This window comes from Megascapheus bottae, chromosome 7 (assembly GCF_031878675.1).
Source record: "Megascapheus bottae isolate mThoBot1 chromosome 7, mThoBot2.hap1, whole genome shotgun sequence".
Taxonomy (NCBI): domain Eukaryota; kingdom Metazoa; phylum Chordata; class Mammalia; order Rodentia; family Geomyidae; genus Megascapheus; species Megascapheus bottae.
The window spans coordinates 45,224,118-45,244,630 of NC_143515.1; the positions used below are offsets into that span (position 1 = coordinate 45,224,118).

At 35.9% G+C, this 20,513-nt stretch overlaps 1 pseudogene; it reads left to right on the plus strand.

Moving 5' to 3' along the window:
• The first annotated feature begins 2,775 nt into the window (after positions 1-2,775).
• LOC150060724 (protein SREK1IP1 pseudogene) lies at positions 2,776-4,308 on the plus strand (annotated as a pseudogene).
• The last annotated feature ends 16,205 nt before the right edge of the window (positions 4,309-20,513 follow it).

The window sequence follows — 20,513 nt, forward strand, 5'->3', positions numbered from 1 at the left end:
ATTCTCACTAAAATTAAAGACACGAAACAATCTACAGTTTTAATTTACCCAGCACTGTTCTGAACAAACCAAAGCTAGATACTAGAAATGTTGGTTTAACAAAAAGACAAAATGCACAAATTTATATCTGGTCTAGATTTGACCTTATACTCCATGAGACATATACAACTTAATTATTTTCACTCATACAATTCACCAACATTAAAAAGAAATCTCTCCCAAAATAAGTACCTAATCTCCTTTAGTTATTACTGAATTCCTAGAAATAAGAACAGTTCCTGAGACATAGCAAGTATTCCATAAATACTTGTGAGATGAATATGCATTATCATAAACCAAAGTATATTTGATAAAAGAATCAAATAAATTAATAACATTTTGTGAATAACTTGAAAAAGACATGATATATTTCAAATGTGCTAATTTAGTAGAGGAAATTGTAAGTAAACAAGACATTAAATATGATACTAACAATGTGTTGTATAGATCTATAATGTGAGATTTGAATCTCTATTATTTCCTCAACTATGTCTTCTGTTCCTCATCTTCTTCTGCTTAATCTAATCTGTTGAAGACACATTCTACTGAGTTTAAAATTTTTGATTTATTGACCATTGCTTTTCTAAATTTTCCATTAAAAATCATGCCGCATTTTTTATTTATGTTGTTGAATTAAAGTTCAGAATTGAATTTTTTTCTTCATCCATCTGTTTGACTTATCTTTAACGTAATTATTCATTTTAAAAAGTGTCTTGGCTGGAGGCCAATGGCTCACACTTGCAATCTTATCTCTTTAAGAAGCTAAGATCTAATGGTTGCAGTTCAAAGCCAGACCAGGGACAAAAGTTCCTGAGATAATTATTTTTCAATTAGGCCAGAAACAAAACTGTGGATCAAGTGGCAGAGCACTAGCCTTGAGCAACAAAGCTGATGGAAAGTACACAGGTTCCTGTACAGGCACTAAAACAGAGAAATGGGAATTTGTGTACTTGGGCTGGCATTTCAACCATGTTAATAACTTTGGGATTCAGTTACCAATGAATTATAAAAATTTAAGGCATCATATTGTCTTGATTTTACATATTTCCTTTGTACATTGTAGTTTGTGCTTATGTTGGTACTGGTACTTCTTCTGCATTTAAATGAGGTACTCCATAGGAAATCTTTTTCCAGGTCTAAATCCCCAGTATCACTAATAGGTCAGAAAGTAGACAGTGTGAACAATTTCGTTTTTAAGGATCAGAAATTTAAGGAAGTATAGAAATAACACTCATATTTTCATTTATTATTTAAATATGATTTGTTTTTCTTTTTGAACATATTTCAAATTACCAATTCAGATTATTTTCCTGATAATTCCTTTATCCAAGCTATCATCCTATAACTTCCTTAATTCCATTTTTTCTTTGAGATGGTCTATATTTTTTAGTGCCTCTGTCTAATTTCTAATACTGATTGTAAATGAGGGCATATAAAATGTCTTACACAAGTGTGGGAATTAGATTGCTTTGCCTCCCTGTAGTTTGTTCTATTACATGTTGTGTTGTTTTCACCACTGAATTTTGTATGACTTTCATGAAGTAAAATATGTTTACTTTGTTGATGCTTTAGGTGTCTGCCAATTTAGTTTAGTGCATAGACAACTATTCAAAAGAATATCTCAGACAACTTCTGGTGGCTTGTGTAACTCTAGCTACTATTTGTTTCTTTTTGAGCATTATCTGTTAAACTCACTTGCCAATACATTAATTCAACTATTTGTACTTGACTATTACCTTGAAATGGAGATCAGGTTTACATCAGAGTGCATGGTAGTCTTAGGTCATGATTACACAGTCACCTTGATCACATGTCTTTGCAAGGATAATGTCAAAAACTGACACAGCTAATGCTGTCAATATATTCCTAAGTAACATGAGATAAAGAAAAAAAATCCTGATTTGGATGTTCTAAATAGTCCATATCCGTGTACCTCACTTTATAAAATATCTACACTGATTCAAAGTAACAGCTATTTTGGGAACACCCAAGGTTATACAAAATTGAATTTCTACAAGACAAAGCAGGTTTCATTTGATTCTACAGATTGTGCAAATAGACTGAATTAGTTAGAAGGTCGCTAATTCTCATCTTCCCTTTGCACAGTGTAGGTGGAACTACTGCTAATTCATACCCCCCTCCCACAAAAATCACTGTTGAAGTAGAAGAGAATTAGCCTCAAATGTCACACATAACAGCATCAGCTCTCAAAATACCACAGTTGGTTATTAAGATAAAACACCTCACAGATGTTCACAAAACCTACCTAATCACACTGATGTTGCAGTTCAAAGGAGAGAACAATTGATTTCCTGAAGGAGAGGCTTTTGAGAACAGGGTGAACCTGATGAAATGTAAACTCTTTACTAATAATTAATGATCCCGATGTTCTCCACTCAGCTATGGCAAAGAAGAAAGAAAAAGGTCAGTTTTAACAAAATATTAGCCAGCTGCCTTATACTTCTCCCCTAAAGAGTTAGTAAAAACCCATAAATATTGTTTGAATTGGAAAAAATGTATTGCAGCTAAGAAACCTTGAGGGATAACAGGTTTTTGTTTCTTGTAGTGGCACTTAAATAACCTACAAAGAAATCAACATGCACACAAGATTGTATATTTCTTCACTGTTATGTCGAGTCAGGAATTCCTATGAGAACAAAAGGCTGACCATCACCAAATCAGAGCAAACTGAAATGCTTTGTTTTGTTTTGTAAAACGTATATTATGTAGAGGCCTTCCCGCTGCGGAGTGGAAGCGAGCCCCGAGCCTGGGGGAGAGGCAACCTTGACCCTGTGGGGCATCCGCATCTAGCGCGAAGAACACGCATTTTTTTTCGACATCTACTGGATCCAGTGACTTCTCCTACCTGCGACATGGCAGTGCCAGGTTGCAACAAGGATAATGTCAGAGCTGGCTGTAAAAAATGCGGCTACCCTGGACATCTGACCTTTGAATGCCGCAATTTTCTCCGAGTAGACCCCAAAAGGGACATAGTGCTCGATGTCAGCAGTACAAGCAGTGAAGACAGTGATGAAGAGAATGAAGGACTAAATAAATTGCAGGCATTACAGGAGAAAAAAATAAATGAAGAAGAAGAAAAGAAAAAAGAGAAAAGCAAAGAGAAAATCAAATTGAAAAAAAAGAGGAAAAGGTCTTATTCCAGTTCCACTGAAGAAGACTCTTCAAAGCAAAAGAAACAAAAATGTCAGAAGAAAGAAAAGAAAAAAGAAAAAAAGAATAAATCAAAAAAGGGGAAACTTCACAAAAAGGAAAAAAAGAAGAGAAAAAAGGAAAAGCATTCTTCCACCCCTAATCGTTCTGAATTCAGTAAAAAGTAACTGAAATTTTGACCTACGTTGTGAAATTTTAAAATTCATTTGCCCTTCCTTGGAGTTGATGGTGCTATTCTGCTTTGCTATAAGTCACAGGCTTTTCCAGATGGATATTTTTCATAAGTAGGACCATCATCCCTCTGGCTTTCTGTACTATATGTCCATCTTGTTATTTGATAGCCATACTTCAGGTTTAGGTATTTGTATATACAAAATACACTGTTACTATTTGTGTCTCTGCATGTTGGGCTACTGGCATTCTTTGTAAGCTGATTGTGAAATGGCATTAAATCTAACTGAATCAAGTGTCCATCTCCAGTGAGGAAGCTAGCTAGGAGTAAGGATTGCTCTTGATGCTGAAATTTTTAATAGCTTATGTACTGTGATGTAATGTAGAAAGATGGTGAAATTCTTTACTTTTTAAATTTCTAGGATTTTTTAATATCATAGGAGACAAAGCTTTACTGAGTTTGAGAAATACTTTTTAAATGAATGATATCTTCAGGAAAATAAGGAATTAATAATAAGTTTTACACAATGCCAAGTTTTAGTACCTGCCTCCTTGGTTTTTGTAACAATTCAAGAATTTCTTCCCAAGACTAGTTCTTCCTATTAGAAAGTGGCAGAAATATGCAATGTGGGTCAGGAGTTTTAGAGTGGACTCCTGGGTTGTAAAACAAATGTGCCCTATTGGCGTCTTACTGTGATACCTCAAGCACAGAAATTTTTGGTTAGGAAGACAGAAAAAATCTTTACTAGAAATTATTTTTACTGTACTTAGTATGTAAATTTTATGAAGCTACATTCATAAGTAATGTGGAGATATTTTATAAATGTTAGCCCATATACTTCTTTGGTCTGAAATAGATTTTTAATTCTGAAGGAAGTTTCACACTAAACTTCTGATTTCATAAATAACCAAGTTGAAGTGCTGTTTGTTGTTGTTGTTGTTGTTGTTCACTTCTGTCACAGATCTCAGTAGCAAGGACAAAAAAAGTTAGAATTTTATTCTGTCCTTTTTACAACTTTAAAAGCCAGGGTGTTGTATCATGAAAGCCTTTCTATAACAATTTTATATAAGCGTGTATTTTCAAATACTTGTTAGTAGATATAAATGTTTACCTTTTTCATTTCATGGTTATAGTGTTACTTTGTTTAACATTTCAGTGTCCTTGATGCCCAATAAGTTCAGTTCATACTGCAGCACTGAACATGGTCAACCTGCTATCATGACATAGCACCAAAGATTACAAGTACCCTTCTGTGGTGCACTTGTAAATTTCCAAATTGGTAACCTGTAAATATGGTTGCAGTTAAATTCGTGATGGTGAAATCAGTTAAATACATTGGCTTCCCTAGCTGGTAGGTTTCCTGGTTCTCCTTTCCACTAGAAACCTGCTGGCATGTCCTAAGACAGGAGAGTCTCTACTCCTCTTATCCTACACTGGCCCATGCTCACTTCCTAGGAACTCTGTACCCTCATCCTGTCCTCCTGTGGCAGCCATGGAAGCACCGACGCTTCTAGCTTTCCATTCACCTAATTTACTGATTTGACTCCTGAAAAAAAAATCTGTTTAGAGTTTATTTGTTAGGAAAGAAACACAAAACAATTATATTTGTTTAAACCTTTGTGATTTTATAAAATGAGAGTCCTTGGTATTCAAGATTTAAATAAAAAAGCTTTTTACCAAAAAAATGTATATTATGTAATGTTAAGATATCTAAATGTTGTACTTTGCATAGTGTGGAATGGCTATTAGTCAATACCTACCTTCATGGCTAAAGGTCAAAATTTCTGGAGAAATTCCTTCTGTACTCCTACGGTGAATTCATGTTCACACACACCTCTGGCCATCTTCTATCCAGACGGGAGGCAAATAATTTAAGATATTTTTCTTTAAATATGTATGCTTATTCATAATCTAAAAGCAAATATTTTTACTATATAAATTAAATATAGGTAGTGGTTTTATAATCAGCAACTAATAATCTTCCCCAGGCACTGTGGGAGAATGAGAAACAGGGTGACATTGATCAAGAAACATTGTATTCACAACCTGACTTTTGAACTGAAACCCTTTTGTACAACTACTTAAGGAACTGAAGGAGGAGGAGGACGTTGACGGGGAGGAGAAGGAGGCACTGATGGAAACTGATACTGTTGGTACAGTGGTACTGAAAAGATTGATTCAGTTTGATTTTTTATTTTATGTAAATACTTGCCCACAAATGTTTGCAGCACCATCATTCATAATACTCAAAACGGAGAAACAACCCAAATGTCTATCAACTGATAATTGCAAACATAAACTCATAAAATAAAATGTAATTAATCCATAAAATGATAAAGTACTAAAACTTGTTGTACTATTCATGTGGATTAAAAACATTGGGGGAAAAAAAACCCAAAGATCACACACAATTGCATTTGTATAAAATGCCAAGGCTAATCTATAAGGAAAAAAGGCATCAGAACACTAACCATGCAAACCATATAATGAGCAGAGAAACTGTCACGTTATCTGAAGCATCAATCAAATTCGGCAACATGGTAGCACATATGTACAACATGAGACAAAGGATCATTAGTGAAAACTTCGCATTTTGAATTTTTCCTGTAGCTTGGTTGTCTGAGGAGTGAGCCAGGCGTCTAGTTTGTAAGTCAGTCTTGGCCAGCTTTGCATTAGTAATTTTACTTTATTTGCTTATAATATTAGAACATTTGCCCAAACCTGGGTGGAATGAGTTCCTAACGTGAGAGAAACCTATTCAAAATTCTGCCCCAAATACTTTGACCTTATAACCTTCAAAATTCACTTTACCTTTTCCTGTATATGTTTGTTTCTTTCATTAAAAAAATTAGTAAAGAAGCTAGGTCCTAATGGCTCAGGTTTGTAATCCTAGTTACTCATAAGACTGAGATAAGAGGATTGCAGTTTGATATTAGCAAGAAAGTCTGTGCTACTCTTATCACTGATAAACTACAAAAAAAAAAGTCAAAGTGGAGGTATGGTTGAAATGGTACAGAACTACTTTGAGTCCAAAAAGCTCAGGAATAGTGTCTAGTCCCCAAGTCTGAGCACCCGTACCCGAACACAATTACAAAATGGTAAAGGTAGCTATTTCCAATTAGCATCATACAAATTTATTGAGTTAATTTTTGAAGTAATATGTTCTAGATAAGCATTCCCAAAAGCCATGCATTACAAGCTTGGTTCCCAGCCTTCTCCTCCCCCTCCCCACCCCCACAGTCTTAACTGGGTGGATGTGGCACTCAGAGGATATAGTCCTACTTGAAGTTTGATAGTGAGTAGATGCTGCCTTGAAGTGGATAGTTGGACTTGAGTCACTTGCTCTCATGCATCCTGATGAGCTCCTTGCTCTACCCACACCCCACGGTGATCCTTTTCCCTAGGGTCTTCACAATGGGAGTGACTCATTGTGGACTGAGACCTACAAAGCTATGAGCCCAAATAAACAATTCCTCTTTATAAATTGGTTTATTTCAGGAATGTGTTATATACCAGAAAGCTGGCAGACACAAACATAGTTAAAATTTCTGTTGCATAGCATGTGACCCCAACAATAATGGGATTATTAGTATTTGGTATGTTTAGGTAAACAGACAGGGATGTGGTCCAGTGGGGAAGAAAAGGATGAATATTCTATGAACTCTGCCTTCTGAGCGTGAAGTACAAATAAAGATAGAAATACATGGAAATACTGTGTAAGGCAGAGTACTAGAGTACTAGAAGGCAGTAGTAAACTTTCAAAATTTCCAGGGCTATTTTTCCCCAAGGTGGTTAAAGCATATGAGATTTAATTGCATCTCTAGCGTTTAGAAATTGGGAAAGCATGGCTGATAAATAGCCAAAATTTAGAAATGAAGAGTTAAACAAATTAAAAAGACATTGAGTAAAAATAATTTTTGTAGACTGCCAGTTCTTATGCAAGAAAATGAGAAATAGAATTTGGAAAGCAAGTTAGGGCCATAGTGTGGAGGGTTTTGAATAAAGAACAAAGATGAACAGAAAGTATATGTGAGCAGGAGTCAATCATAGTATATCAGCCATGAAGAAGGATACTTCAGTGCTGTTAAAACTTCAGAATCTCAGCTATTCCCAGATAAGCATTTAAGCTTTGAGGGCACCAAAGCAGTGGTCAGCAGGCACTAAACAGATGAATAGAGATAGTCTACCCCAGACATTTCTGTACTCACTACTCCGGAATGAAGTTTGCTATTAACATAGAACTCCAGCCAAAGGAACAGGGGACAAGTACAGAAAGAATATATTATGTGCTTAGGTGCTAAAGGAATGAGTCTCAGGAAGGGAACAGACTAGATGAGAAAGAATGATGGAAGGGATGATACATGTCAAGAAACACTGCACACTTAGATGGACACATTAAGTTATAATCCCCTTATAAAACATTTTGAGGTGCAGAAAGTTTTTTGAATAATAAAGCTAACACTCTGAATCTTATATCTCCTGAATGGAGACTAATTGGAATGATTGAAATCATTTCCCTTGTTCAGGATATTTTTTTAAAGCTGGGAATTCTCTTAATATCTGTCTGACTTGGGAGGTTTTGTTTGCTTCTTGTAGTTGTAGTTGTTTTTGTCAGCTTAAAATTCAAATTTTGGAATGTTTCCAGGGAATTCACATGGCAATGCTCCCTCTGTCATTAGTTCCTGTTCTTCTAATCAGGTTGGCGTATTTTTTCAAGGTGATTTGGGCACATCCATGGGGATTTGGCAGATAACTTTGCCCGCATAGGTAACATTTTCCTTTATGTCTGAACACTGTAATGTCGCATGATCTTCCTATAGTATTCATATTTTATACTGTTCTCTCTCAACCCAATTATCAGTGAAAGAGCAATAAAACATAAATTCGAAGTACAGTACGCAAGATGACATATAGGGAATTCATACTATTTCTTTAAGTAAAACAAATACATTGTGAATAGTGTGAAAAAGATGATGAGGATATGGAAAAGTATATGTGATTTTTATTTTTCTTCTGTCAAACACAGTGACTTCTTGCAAGCAAATGAACCATAGTGATACAGGGTCTCTAGAGGAAACCTAAGGAAAATATTATTCAAAGTGAATCTTCAGATTCCTGAACGCATATAATGGGTCCAGTAGTGTGGTATCTAGCTCAAGACAGCTAGAACCAAGGACCAGGCAATAGGCCAGTTTCCTCATCTGCAAATTAAAGGTAGAAAGGTATAGCAAATATATAACTATTGGTTACCTACTATATAACCACCTCTACAAATGAAGAAACTAAGACATAAAGATACTCAGTAAACCTCTGTATAATTCTCAGAATGGGATTTATCTGAACCAAAGTCTAGCTAGGCATTTAGCTGCACTGTTTTCACAGTATACTAAGAGATCTTAGAAGACATTGTTCATGAGAAGACATTATTCATTTCAAAGTGTTAAGTACATATAAAGGATAATAAAAATTTCTTTTTTGATGTCTAGGCCGGAAATTCAGGACTGAGTGCTCCTTTCATGAATTCTCTCTCCCCAAATGATTAATCTGCAAAGAAGCCTGCATCTGACTCTTCATTTTCTTTTGGACCATGCACCTAACAGAAGGAGAGTGCAATTGATGTTAATAAGTAATTATGTTGTACTATTGCCACAGTTTCACGTTTAACCCAAGAGTTGACTTGTATATAAATAGACATAGGATAAGTTCTATTTGGAATGTGATCCTTTTGGAGTATAAAATTTTCATAGAAAAGCTAAAACTTTTATCTTTCTCTATCATTAATATCCCTATTTTTCTTCTTTAATGTAGAACTCAGACCTCCACTTTTAGGAGTTTTAATGGCATGTAAAATTCAGAGTCTGTCTAGAAATAGGAAAATTAATGGCATTAAATTGCTTACTTGTAGTAATTATGAGACAGATATGATATAAACCAATGACTGTCAACCTGTTATTTTCTACAATTTATTAAACTACTTGGAGGATATGTCCTCTCTCACACAAACTATATGATTTACATTAAAGTAACACATTCACTTCTAGAAGTCAATAATTCCAAAAAATTATCCCTTAAGATGTACCTTTCATTAGCATAAATCCTGTAATTATTTTCAGTGCTATCTTTTAAAATGATATTCCTGAAAGAGAAGGAAAAGAGACCAAAGAACTACACGTTCTTTATTTTATTAGAGAGACAGCAGAGAGGAAAGTTAGGATAAAAGTAAAAGTACCATGTACAGAGAAGGATTATGAGTCAGGGATAGGAACAAGAATCAAGGGTGAAGAAGGAATGAGTTTTGCTGCAGATATTACACTGCTTCATTTCTAAGGCTGTATGAATATTGAAGTAACTTGACTCTTTGAAAATCTTGTCAGTGCACATATGAGTCTCTCACAGGTATATCTGAATGAGTAGCAAACCAGAATAATTTAACAATAAAGCAGGAAGAGAGCATAAACTTAATGGTTCAAAAATATGACACCACCCTGCCCTGCATAGGACTTGTTTTAAATTACTATCATGCATTTTTAAAGTGTGTGCTAACTAAAAAGGATTTCGTCATGATATTTCCTACATATATCTATAGTAGTTTAATCGGATTGATCTTTACTACACACTATTAATAACAGCTTTCTGTGAGTTTCCTTTTGCTATCTTCATTCGTAGATGCTATGCATTGTGGAATTGTTTACCCACTGATTCTCATTCCTCCATACTTAAACTGTAATCTTTTGAGATATTAGAAGACCAAATAAAGCAAACATTTCCCAGTGCATAGTTTGTCATTACTAGAATAGTAGATGTTAAATTCAAATACCGATGTTACATTCAGATTGATCAAAGCTAATAGGCTTGAGAGGTGATTTGGAAAAAAAAATACAATAAAATATTCACCAGTTCGTCTAGCACTACAAACAGTTTGTAAATGAACTCCCAAGATCTCTATGTTTTGCTGTTTATGTCGTTCTGGGTTCCTTATGCTAGCCTGTGGTTGGAAAAAAAAAAAGTCAAGAGTGGTGCTATGGCTCAAGTGGTAGAGCTCTAGTCTTGAGAAAGCCCAAGGACAGTGCTCAGGCCCTGAATTCAAGCCCCATAACTGGCAAAAAAAAGCAGTCTGAAAGAAGAAAAATATGACAGTTGTCAATAGACAAACAAGAAAGGAAGTATATTTTCCCCTGGCTGAGTGTCCACATGAGAACACAGAGCACCCAGGTCCTTTCTACCCAGACAGACAACTCAGCCAGAATGTGTTCAGACTTCTGATCTGTAGAAACTTCATTGAGCAAACATGTGACTTTGTACTTTATAGTCTACAGATACTATAATTTTCTCACTATAAATTCAATAAGTTTGTAGTAACTTGCTACTTGTCCTAAAACAATTAGGACAGATGAAAAAATAAAATACATAAATACCTCAATTACATAATGAATACTAGTTTAGGTTAACTTATGATAGATTTATGTTTTAATCCATTGGTGGTGAAATGAGACTGGAAATGATAAAGTAAAATATCCTAGGAGAGAAACTTTTATTCACTTCCTAAAGAGAAGAAGAGTAATTATTACAATTCAACAAATAAACAAAGGGACCTATTGCATGATTAGATGCAAACGTCCAAAGCTTTAATGAAGGCCAGAGTATCTTCCAGACTTGCTCCCCTTTGTTAGAATTACATCTGTGTTTTCCTAGTTATTCTAATGGTGAATTCCAGAGCTCAATTAGCCATCTCACATCTCTTTAACTTCTAGTCACTATAACTCTATGGGCCTAACTATCAGACCTTCTCTTTTCCTGTACACTTAAGGAGTGTGCATCATTCCTCATCTTTGTAACATCATGCCATCCAGCCTTTGAGCCACTTCTATCCACCAAAATCTAGAGGTACACCTGCATTGTAGTAGGAAGATCAATGAAACATTGAATAAACCAGTATCCGACTATCTCTGTGAATGACAGACCTGTACTAAGTTAAATAACTAAAAACTGCCAGAGGCAGCCCATTACTACATCAAAGTTACTTGACATTGCACTGCACTTAACTTGCCATGGGCCTAGCAGAGTCAAATATCTAACTCTAACCCTAGAATCTTCATCCAAATCCGTCGAAGAAAAACCAACCGTGAAAAATCCTGTATTTTTAGAAAATATATTTTTGTATTGGAAATAAAATGTAATATACTGTTTGCTTAAATTTAAAATGCAACTATTATAGTAATGTTTATCTGATGGGGTATTTATGAGAACAGATAAAAAATTTTCATAAATATCTGGGAACAAGATGTCATGATCAAAATCATGTTTCTCTTTATTCTCTGTTAAATTTCATTATAATCAAGCATTATTTTCTAAATAATTATAAGGCAAGTAGAATGATATAATATCAATATGTTGCAAGAAGGTTTTTTTTTCTTTTACTAGGCAGTTGGTAACTTAGTACTTACTTAGGGATTAATGGCGCCGATTCAGAAACACGTACTATGCCCTCCAATTCACTTTTCAGACATAGTGAAGAAATCTATTTGAAAGAACTAGGTAAGGGAATTGATGTGAAAGGAAGAGAAAGATAGGTTTCCCCTAATGTGTAAATTATAGAAAAGGAGATATATGGCTTAGTTTGGTACATGCAAGCTTAAAGTGATACAGAAAATCTAGGCAAGGAAATCCATCCACAGATAATGGAAGGATTTCTCTATCTCTAGCTTGAACAACACAAATCCAGGAGCCTTGTCTGACTCATTGTCCCATGTTTCCTGAAATATTAGCACCTATGCTAGAAAGTATTCAATAAAAAATTTCATTCCGTTGACAGTTCTATTTTAGGAAGGTCAGAAGGCACAAGAATATGAGATGAAATAAGTATCACAATGGCTGTTCTTTTCGGTCTAAATTCAGCAGAGACCAGAAATATTTGTAAATACTTATGGCTTCACCACCAAGCAATAAATTTTTCAAAGAACAGAGTTTATCCAAAGTCCTGTAATTTTCCAAAATCTTTGGATTCTTAAATAACTTATTTTTATTTCAATAAAGAGACCCCGATATGGAATATTTAGCTCACTTTCATTTATCTGTCATTTAAAATAAAGTGAAATACCCAATAATTTTAAAGGATTTTTAAATGAAATCCCTGAGTACTGTAAAGATTCTTTCTTGTTGGATGGATTGCATTGTACAGTTCAAGTATATCTATGAAATCCAATTTCTGCATAATGCTTGTGATCAAACTCTATAATCTACTTCCCACATTAACCAAGCTCTTTAATATGGCCTTCAGTTGGAATTATTTGATCTCTTTAATGTTCAGCTTCAGAGGACAGACATAGGGCTCCAACCTTCCCTTCTTTAAGCCATCAATTTTCAGTTAAATATAAGAACTTCTTTTTTAGCAGTTAAATATAAGAACTTCTTTTTTAGCAGTCATTATCAGACTTTGACTGTAGGAAACTCCCCAAGCCATTTTCTCACCTTGAAAAAAGAAAAAATACAATTACCTAATTTCATTTCTCAGATCATCTTTAAAAAGTAACTACTCTAGTTTAATGGCTATGCTTCCTATAGAAATTCAGAATGAATGTGATAGTTTAGAAGAAAAGCAATAAATCCAAAGAATTTGTCCTGAATAAAATCTCTCTATATATAAAGGCAGGCAAATTTAGTCAATATGACTTGTCTTAAATGTATACTTCCATGAAATAATAGTAAAGATATGAAATATGTTCTAATATACCCTAAAAAAGGAGAAATCTTTAGTGCTTATGAAATAAGTATTCTTGTGAGATGACACACAAAAAGATATCAGATTAAGTTAGTCACTACAACTCACCAATGTAGTATATTTCTGAATACCAAAACAAAAGATTTGCAGCAATTATTAATCTATTTTTCCAAGTGCTCCCAAATGTCAGAAATGTATGGACTAGGCAAGATATTCAAATACCTTTTCAACTCATCCAGACTTGAGAAAAGCAGATTTGTGTTTGTTTGTTTGTTTGTTTACTTTGGATCACTGCCATTGTCTATAACATCTATTAGTTATTAAATTTCCATGAAAAGCACTGAGAACAAACTCCAAAATGAGAATTGCCCTTGCTTCTGAAGGCATCCAGGTGTCTGTCCAAACTAAGAGGCATCAGGGAATGTTAGAAAAAACTCCTAAGGAGAACCTACCATAGATTCTCTTACCAACATCTCACTCAGTCATGGATATCATGCTTTGCGATTCCTTTGTTCTCTTTCCCCGTGTCTTTAATTTTTAATGCTTCTTTCCAATTAATACTGAAAAGTAACAGCATGTATTACCCAAGTTAACTTCTACAGGTTTCTCAAAAGGGCCAAACACCTATCAGAATTTTGGTGTGAGTTACTTATGTTACCTGGGAAAATTTCCACTTGAAATCTGTTGCAAATTTTTAAAACTTGCGCTCCAAATTTTTTCCAACCTTAATCTACTCTAGCCACCCATTTCCTTGTTCTATCTCAATGTTCTCAGTAGTTTGGTAACTGCTTCTCAGTATCTAAGCTGGTAGCTGTCTTCTGTTCCATCATCTCTGTGACCGCATCCTGGTACAACAGTGAGTAGCCTGGAGTGGTGTTCTGTGTGGGGAATAAAGTGAGTCCACTGGCAAAAAGAGACATCTAATTCAGAAGGGAAAGTTACCAGGAACTTACTCAGATGATAGTTGTAAAGTTCATGAGCCTAGAAGTCCCTAGACAGATAGACAAATAGGACATCAGATGAAGGCCCTCCCATATGAGGAAAGGTGAACTACAATAAAAGGAGAAAGTATGTACCAAATTGGATAGGTGCCAGAAAGCACATACTCAAGCAAGCTTCCTTCAGCAACAGAACAAAGGTAGATGGAGACCATCGAGGCTGTCTTCACATATTAAAGTCTCAAGAAGTGCATCTATTAAAATTACCCAGGTGACCTCATGGTACTTAGCCAGTGAGGATCAGGATGGGAAAGCAGGGAGCAGATTTACCAATTAGGAAATGAATTGCTTGCTGTAACCTCTTAGGTTGTTCCTGTACAACAGACACAGATCTCGCAAACCCCTCATTTAATAAAGTCTTGCTTCTGCTGCACTTCTTGTGCATATCAAAGTGTCACTTGATATCCCATAAATACTGTACAATTCTGTATCAATTAAAAGTTGCATTAAATAAAATACATTTGTGAAATCAAAGGAAAAAGAATCAAAGATATTATTGCAGGAACAGTCCACTATAACAGCCTAAGATCAAATGATAGAATCCTATTTTTGCTTTTCTTTGGTCACAAGTCAGACTATGTTTTGAAGTTTGCAAACATTAGTAAACAGGAGTTGAACAGCAAGCCTGCCACCAGACAACTGGCAATTTATCCTTGCAAGCATCAGCATTTGTTCAGTCTTCAAAAACAGAACATTTTTTTTTTCTGATCGGCATGTGACTTTAAGAAAGGCTGTCAACTTGATTACTGGAAAGTGTCCCCTGAACTGAAAAATAACATCATAGCACAAAATTCTGCCCCTGCAGCTGAAATGGCCTGGATGTTTCCTCAATCTGCAATGAATTCCAGGCAACCTTTCACCCCACCAGATAGGGAGCCTGCTGCCAGGAATCTGTGGAGTGCAGTTAAACCATTTGAAGTGCAAAAGACAAAGGGATTAGGTGGACTGCTTAAAAAAATCCAAAAGAACTCAGCCAAGCCCCAGAATACTCCAGTACAACCCTCTTTCCCTTTATTCCAGTCTTGGAATAGAGTTGCACTTAGAAGATATGGGTAGTTCCAATTGGAAGAGGGATGGGCATGCCAATGAGCCTATCTTTATGGGAACTCTTTATTTCTCCCTCTCATGGCCTCCCAGACATCCTGCCAGGTTGAGGTTATCCCATCAATATTTATAGCATTTCGTGCCAGGGTGCCCATGTTTTCGCAGCAGGAAGAATTAATATGAGCTATCAACACCTATGACAAGACACATTTTATTTCTGTCAACAAATAAGAAAGGTTTCTACTTCCTCTGTCAGCTGAATACCCAAGCCTTTTATTTTTTGCACAATAAAGCATCTATAACTGGAGCTGAAAGATAGATTCCGAAATATAGTCAATTCTTTAAAACAGGTTTCTTCAGCTAGGTGTTAGCCCACCTTGTGGCCTGTATCAAAAAAAAAATCACTCTATTTTCAGCAAAAGAGGAGAGCAAGGCAAGTTCTGCCCTCAAAGACTTCTCACATGATCAAATAACACTAATAGGTAAGACAGGAACAGCAGGGGGGCATTTCCTTTCCATTATTTTGTTTTATTTTATTAGTTGCTTAATTGTTGTTTGTTGAGCCTATGTCTTGCTTTGTATCCCAGGCTGGCATCAAACTTCCAGTCCTCCTGCCTCCCAAGTACTGAGATCCCAGACGTGTACTACCATACCAAACTTGGAATTTTTTTAGATTTTTATTGTAATTAATAGAAGGGTTACATTATATTCAACAGATAGAAGGTGCATTACTTCACATACATTGATACCCTTTCTCATGTCTTGGTCCCCATTTCCCTCCCCCACTCCCACCCTCATCTTGTTTTCCGCCTTCCCTACCCAATTTCAAATAACCAAATACAAATATATCCAATATATCAGATAACAAAGTGAGATACTGTAACAATATGAGATAACCAAGGGACAGCAAAAGAGATGAGAGATAACATAGTACATTAAGGACAACAATCATTCATTGTATGGCTTTTGTTTCTATATCTTAGAGGTCCTTTCATTTAGCATCATTCTATATGGCCTTATGTATTTAAGTTTTGTTCTATTGTAAATCTCTGCTAGGAGAGCCCAAGGTTTCTACTGATTATGACAAATGAGGGAAACCATTGAGCCTAAGTTCCTTTGAGTCTGGTTTACTTCACTTAATATGATTTTTTCCAAGTCTTTCCATCTCCTTAGAAATTTTTCTTTTTAGTTTGTTTCTCTTTCTTTTTGTATATGAAGGACTAAAATGATTGAAATACATTTTGGAAAAGCAAATGTAAAATGACTCCGGCTACAAAGCCAGAATTTACAGTTACCTGTGAATAATCAAAGACCTGTTTCAGAAGCACTTTGATTAACAAATCTAAAGTAATTGTGGTATCAGTTACAGCACCACTGTCCCACTTCCCCAGTAGGAGTCTGGTTGTCAACCTGGCACCATCCTCACCCCACACGCTCCATCTCCTAACCACATTTGGCACGCCTCCCACAGCACACAGTCTAGGAACATTTTCCCTTGCAGAGCTAAGATCACTATGCGAAGCTCACACTAACCACCTCCCTTTTATAAGGAATCCAGCCTCACCATTAGACTCCACCCATTCTTCAGCTCCCATAGCAGGACAGGTCCTCCTCTAAAAGGAGGCTAGGTCAGTGAGGCCATACTAGCTCCCAGCTGTCAAGCACCTTTGCACTGAAATGGCTGTTCTTTGTCTTCCTCAAGTTTTGCCAGTATTCCACCTTTTGTGTCATCTCTGTCTACAAGATAGCTGGTAATTCCTAGGTCTTCCAATCTTAACCTCTCACTGAAGGATAAACTTATTGGTCTTTCTTCCTCTTCATCATTACTTGCCTCCATGGAACGGAGTCTCTTCTGGAGCCAAGAGTGAGACCAGACACTCCTCTCCCAGTAAACCCACTACCCTATAACAGACCTGCTCAATAACAGTGACACTCTGCACAGGCCAGTCAGAATCCGGAGCCTCTTCACTGCAGCCTTTTGAAACAGCACTTGCTTTTTAAGGCTCTGGCACGCCTTCAACATGGACAGTGCTAAGTTTCTAGAGCTCTGAGGGGTTGGTTAAATGGATACTTGCGTGTTTCCTCCATAATAAAAAGAGTCTTTCAATTCCTCTCACAGAATAGAGAACCTAAGGACTCACCACTCATAGATAAGAGTGTGGTTTGATTTCTTGAAGCGTGGTAATGAGCTTACTAAAGACTGGGATGTATCCCATCCACCAGCGTTGCAAACGCAGTGGGTAGATACTGCTGCAGGTACTGCAGCTACCTGTAAACCCAGTGCACTCAGCACTGATTGTCCTGCTCATGCCAGCTGACCCACCTGAAAAATCATAGAAATGGGTAGACTTGAGGGTGCCATGGCCAGTCATCTCCCAGGCCACTTATTCTTGGCGTCCAATGAGTTTTTGTTGTTAAAGGTAATGAAAACATAGAACATTTGCAGTAAAAGTCATCGAAAGAGAGAGGAACTTCATGTACACGCTTCATTGCCACAATGAGTTGATGCCTCTGATTCTAATGCAAGGTTTCTTCATGGTTTTTATTTTTTAAAGTATTATTGACTTTAAATACTTGTATACAGAGGAAAGTGGACTCAACTAAATGGCAGAAGATTATCTCCATTGTCATCTCTGAATTTGACTATAAAAATGATGATGATGACGATGATGATATTAAGATAGCTAATGTGTACTAAGGTCATCTCCCAGTGCTTTACCTGTAGTATATACATCTTTCAGATGTTTACACTTGTTAAGAGATAAGGCAAAAAAAACCAACTAAAGCAATTTAAGAATAGTTAAAGAGACAATGATTAAGCTCAGAGAAGAATGAAATCCAGTGCCAGCCTAGGACTCCCCACAAGTCTATAGACTTGGAATCAAAAACAGGAGGAGTTTTGTTGATCCACTCACCATGGAATTCTATTCTACTGTCAGAAAGAATGACATCGCCCAATTTGCAAGGAAATGGAAAGACTTAGAAAAAATCATATTAAGTGAAGTAAGCCAGATTCAAAGGAACATAGGCTCAGTGGTTTCCCTCATTTGTCATAATCAGTAGAAACCTTGGGCTCTCCTAGCAGAGATTTACAATAGAACAAAATCTAGATACATAAGGCCATATAGAATGAAGCTAAATGCAAGGACCTCCAGGATATAAAAACAAAAGCCATATAATGAGTGATTGTTGTCCTTAATGTACTATGTTATCTCTCATCTCTTTTGCTGTCCTTTGCTTATCTCATATTGTTACAGTATTTTACCTTGTTATCTGATAGATTGTATATGTTTATTTGGTTATTTGAAATAGGATAGGGAAGGGAGAAAAAAAAAGATGAGGGGCTGGGTAGGGGGAAAGGAAATGGGGACCAAGACATGAGAAAGGGTATCAATGTATGTGAAGTAATGCACCTTCTATCTGGTGACTATAATGTAACAGTGACTATAATGTAACACTTCTATTAATTACAATAAAAATATATGAAAAAATTAAATAAAAAATAATAATGAGAAAAAAAATAAATAAAAATTAAAAAAACAAAACAAAACAGGAGTTTTGGCCAAGTACTTCCATTGCCATGTATTTGTATATGACTCTAGCCGACTGATTTCACTTTGATCTCTGTCTCTGGAGGATTTGTCTTCTGTCTCTACAGAAACAAAGTGGTAACTCACTCAATATCTTCCCAAATCAGGAAACACTTGGTACACCTTGTGTTCACCTCTGGGAGTTAACATTAAAAGCAAACCTAGAATAGTGTGTAAACCTTTGCATAGGGGGAGCAGGGGGGAGGGGGGAGAAGGGAAAATGGGAGAAAAATAAGGGAGGGAGTAACAATGTTCAACAAGAAACGTCCTTATTACCCTATGTATGTAACTGCAACCCCTCTGTACATCACCTTGACATTTTTAAAATAAAATTAGAACAGCAGGAAATATAACCTCAAATGAAAACATTAGTTATGTCATAAGTAGCTATAACATTGGTATCTGGCATCATAAGTAAATAATATCCAAAAAGACCATCTACCAAGTCCAAAAAATTGCAGATATAACACATACCTTAATAAGATGCAAAGCATCTACTAAATAAAAGCATAGACAGCAAGTCATATGCAGAGCTGATCTCATTTGAAGCACAACCATTTTAAAAATCAAACTAGGAAAAAGAGGAATAAGTAAATGTTATAGTCCAGAGATGATGGAGTACTGTCCATGCCATGAATAATGTATAAGGATGACTAAGCAAGATCAATTTGAGAATGAAAACACCTAGAAATGTACAGATAATAGTAACCCAAAGAAATTTGCCTACTTATGCTTGAACTTTGAGCTAAATTCTTAGAGGACTGTCCTCTGAGATTCAGGCAAACCCTAAGGCACAGCCTAAGTGGGTTCTCAGATGTACACAATGCTGACACAATTCACAATACATGGCATGAACGTGATATAAATTTCATAAGCATACAAATGTTAGGGTCAGTGACAAATTGACTAGTTTTTTTTCTATTTCCAGGAGATTGGAAACTCTGTGATATTTGATAAAGCTATACAGCCTTTCCTTATATCGCATTAAAAAGTGATACAAAAAAAATAAAGCCAAATTTGTCTGTCTTACATTACCAATTTCAGAGTATCTCTTTTGAACACATGCTCCGCCCTTTCCAGGAAGAACTCAAGTGAGCCCTTATCCTTTGCTTAGGGAAAAGCTACAAAGAAGAATTTAAGCATGTTGTTCTCTAAGAGACTTCTCCTGACTGCTTCAGAGTCTGGAAACAGGTATCATTTGCTCCTATATCAGTTTAAAATGTTGTTTCAAAACTATTTCACTAAGGATTTCAAATGCTACACTTAAGGGAAACAATGGGGTTTTTGATATCACAAAGTGGCTTCTATCAGAGGCATTCCTTTATTAAGCTTTACAGAAGGTGGGCCCTTAGGGGCTTTTCTCAAGGAAAGAAGCACATAGGGTTCACTCTGACCCTTTTCTTCAAGTTTCAAATGAACTATGCATCCTCTCATTCTGTGAGATTTTTCTGAACAGAAATGCTGCTTAAAACTCTGGCTTATTCAATTCTGAGTAACTATGGCTTCTTGTAATGTCCATGTGTTAGGTTCTTCGTCTCTCCTTTGCCTGCTGAGAATTGTCTTCATTGTGTGCTTCATTCTATAGCAAAATATGACTGAAAGGAAGACAGATGCTAGTTGGGCAGGAGCCATTTCAATTTAACTTTCTACGGGGCCTATATATACAAAGATGGCTTTAAAATGTGTTTCTGTCAATTACCACTAGATGGAGATAAAAATTTTGAAGTTCTAGATTAATGGTCCTTTTTTACTTTTCCTGAAATGTTACAGTACAAAATAAC